This window comes from Mirounga leonina, unplaced genomic scaffold (genome assembly GCF_011800145.1).
Source record: "Mirounga leonina isolate KUSES-001 unplaced genomic scaffold, KU_Mleo_1.0 Mir_172, whole genome shotgun sequence".
NCBI lineage: Eukaryota > Metazoa > Chordata > Mammalia > Carnivora > Phocidae > Mirounga > Mirounga leonina.
The window spans coordinates 16,938,442-16,942,569 of NW_023270442.1; positions in this window are offsets into that span (position 1 = coordinate 16,938,442).

Genomic DNA, 4,128 nt, shown 5'->3' on the forward strand with positions numbered 1-4,128 from the left:
CCCGGGACTCCAGGATCATGACCTGAGCCGAAGGCAGTCGCTTAACCAACTGAGCCACCCAGGCGCCCTGTTTAGTGTTTCTTGATAAATCACTTTTTCTGAGAAAAAAGAAAAAAGATTTGGTCCAATCTCCAAGTTCCCGTCAAGAAAGCAAACTTGGTCCATCGTATATTCACTTATAAACTGTACATTATATGGAACCATTTGAAGTTGCTGATGTTTGGCTAGTTTGATGCCCATTTCCAGTCATTTACAAAAAGAAAAAAAATCACCTTGGTGGTATTTTCTTTCTTTCTTTCTTTCTTTCTTTTTTTTTTTTTTTTAAGATTTTATTTATTTATTTGACAGAGAGAGAGAGAACACAAGCAGGGGGAGCTGCAGATAGAGGGAGAGGGAGAAGCAGGCTCTCCGCTGAGCAGGGAGCCTGATGTGGGGCTCGATCCCAGGACCCTGGAATCATGACCCAAGCTGAAGGCAGCTGCTTAACCGATTGAGCCACCCAGGCACCTCTTGATGGTATTTTCTACAACCTGCATTTCTCCTTCATTTTCTGCAGTAGCTTGCCTAAGAATGATGCAGAAAGTGGATTTCATATGTGGTGCCATCTACATACCTTTCCTCTGAAATCTTTTACAAATTTGAATCAAATCAGCCACTCCAACAAAGGGTATAATTAGCCAGGATTCCATTAAATATATTATTTCGAATAAGTAATGTGTGGTTCAGGCTGACTTCTGTGAGCCATCTTCTAGGGATTCACAAAAAATAGCTCCTAATGAATGTGATTATTGAAACAGAATCTTGCAAATACTACAAGCTGAAGCATGTTAGGAACATTTGTACTTTCATCCAGCTGCATGGCAAACCTCCCACACTGGGTAATTTGTTGTAATATTTGTTTCTGCACATCTCCAGCTTTTCATGGAGTCTTCCAGCTGATGTGCTAACAAAAGCAGTTCAATGTGTTGACCAAATTGCTTCCTGTTCGCTATTTTAACCACTTTCACTGTGGTAGGAAGAGAAAGTGTTTTCCCAGTGCTGTTTCTTTGTGAACTTCTGTATTAAACAAGAAATTGCAAAATAATCTGCCAAACAACATTAAGTTTGGTGACATTTTGTAGAATACTAGATTGAGGATCACATGGTTTTAAACGAATCAGTAATATCTGAGGTATCATCTATGCTTTGCTTGAGGTTCAATGATAATGTGTTAATAATTATTTTTCTTGAGAATTTCAATTATTTTTTACTCACTTCCTATTGGATCTTTTCACTTATTATGTGGCTAAAGATGAGCTTGTAAGCAAAGCAGAGGTTCAGCCTTACCATTTTTTTGTGGTTCACTTGTACTCGGATGACCTGTATTATTTTCAACCCAATTTCTTGGGCAGAAATTGTTTTTGTTTTTTTTTTTTAAAGATTTTATTTTATTTATTTATTTGAGACAGAGAGAATGAGAGACAGAGAGCATGAGAGGGAGGAGGGTCAGAGGGAGAAGCAGACTCCCCGCTGAGCAGGGAGCCCGATGCGGGACTCGATCCCGGGACTCCAGGATCATGACCTGAGCCAAAGGCAGTCGCTTAACCAACTGAGCCACCCAGGCGCCCCAGAAATTGTTTTTTAAGTTATAATTCACGTACTATAAAATTCACACTTAAAGAGTATACAATTCAGGACATCTGGGTCCTGGGATCGAGCCCCACATACAGAAATCAGACACATACACTGGCTCAGAGAAAATTTCATTCTGAATAAGGAAATAAGCAAGTCCTTGTTTTGCAAATTCCTGTTATTGGCGGGCCTTGCAGCACCTGACCCACTGCTCCCCAGTGGAATATCCTGCTGTGTGGCTTAGAGTGCATTTTCATTAGCATTGTCTTCCTTCAGAGGAAATAGAACATTTGTGGTCAAAGAAGACTACAAAGAAATAAAATATGTACCACCCACAAGCCAATAGGCACCCGTACTTTAGGTGATTTTAAAGTAAGGCATGGGGTGGCTGGGTGGCTCAGTCAGTTAAGCATCCGACTCTTGATTTCAACTCAGGTCATGGTCTCAGGGTCGTGAGATGGAGCCCCAGCAAGCCTTGAGATTCTCTCTCCTGCCTCCGCTCATGCTCGCTCTCTCTCTCAAATAAATAAATAAATCTTAAAAATAAATAAAGTGGGGCGCCTGGGTGGCTCAGTTGGTTAGGCGACTGCCTTCGGCTCAGGTCGTGATCCTGGAGTCCCTGGATCGAGTCCCGCATCAGGCTCCCTGCTCAGCGGGGAGTCTGCTTCTCCCTCTGACCCTCCCCCATCTCATGTGCTCGCGCTCTCTCATTCTCTCTCTCTCAAATAAATAAATAAATCTTAAAAATAAATAAAGTAAGGCATAAAACTGCTCTCTGAAATTTATATGAAAGGTTATCATTTCTTTTTATATTCCAGAGCTCGATTTGAAGAATATATTGGAATACCTATTTTTAGAGGCAATTTCTTAGCAATTTTATTATAAATACTAACATAAAGAAAATAAAACCATCCTTTCTTCCCTCTAGGTTAATTTTTCATTGGAAACTTTATTCTTTATTTTATTATTTTTTAAAGATCTTATTTATTTATTTGACACAGCGAGAGAGGGAACACAAGCAGGGGGAGTGGGAGAGGGAGAAGAAGGCTTCCCGCCGAGCAGGGAGCCAGATGCGGGGCTCGATCCCAGGACCCTGGGATCATGACCTGAGCTGAAGGCAGACGCTTAACTGACTGAGCCACCCAGGCGCCCCCACTGTAAACTTTTTATTGAAGAATAACACACCTATGAAAACATATAGTATAAGTATGTTATATATTTGCAAGGTTAATACACTCATGCAAACAGCACTGCAGATCGGGCGCCTGGGTGGCTCAGTTGGCTAAGCGACTGCCTTCGGCTCAGGTCATGATCCTGGAGTCCCGGGATGGAGTCCCGCATCGGGCTCCCTGCTCAGCGGGGGGTCTGCTTCTCCCTCTGACCCTCCCCCCTCTCATGTGCTCTCTCTCTCTCATTCTCTCTGTCTCAAATAAATAAATAAAAAATCTTGAAAAAAAAAAAAACAGCACTGCAGATCAAAAAGAAAACACAAATAGCCCCCTACGATAACCCCATGTGCTCCCTTCCAGTCACTACCCCTTCTTACACTACAGATTCCATCTGACTGGTTTTGAACTTGGGGTCAGTAGGATCACAGGACATGTGCTCTTTCGTGTGTGTCTTCTTTCCTTAACATTCGTTTGTGAGATTCTTTCATATTGTGTGGGCAGTTGTAGGTGGCTCATTCTCTGCCGGATAGACCCCCACTGTGTGACTACACAGCCATTTATTCATCCTTTCTCCTGGTGAGTATTTGGTTAGTTTCCAGCTTGGGGCAATGAGGAATAATACTGTTTTGACCATACCTTGTCCTATAGGTGGACTTGGGCCCCTGTATATGTCTGGTCTCCTCCAAGCAGAAACGAAGGACTGGGGAGAGGGGGTATGGGCCAGAAAGTTCTGGAAGAAAAGAATGAGGTTACGAGCAAGGCCATTCTTTTCTTTGAGATCTTTATAAATGGGCTAGAGCTCAGAAGTGTCACGGCGTCCAGTGAGTGAACATGGGCAGTGGGCTCTTGGTTCTTTCTGAGTTGGGATTTTTGTAACAGGGTTTAGGAGCTTACTTCATTAGGATTGTGAAATGGAAATATGAAAGGGGACCTGGGACATTTGATCCCTTAAGATCCTGGAGAAGAAAGTCTAAGAACTCTTCTCTGTAGGTTCCAAGAAGTTTCCAGGAAATTAGTAAGGTTTCCACCAAGCGCTTGAACTCGTCTGATGCTTTGACCTACAGAGAAAATCCAGTTACAGGAAGAGTCAAATCTGAGAATAGAATCCATATGCTCTAGGGGAGCCTGGGTGGCTCAGTCGGTTAAGCGTCTGCCTTTGGCTTAGGTCATGATCCCAGGGTCTTGGGATCAAGTCCCACACCGGGCTCCTTGCTCAGTGGGGAGCCTGCTTCTCCCTCTGCCCCTTCCCCCTGCTTGTGCTCTCTATCTCTCTCTATGACATAATAAATAAATAAAATCTTTAAAAAAAAAAGTATCCAGGGCGCCTGGGTGGCTCAGTTGGTAAAGC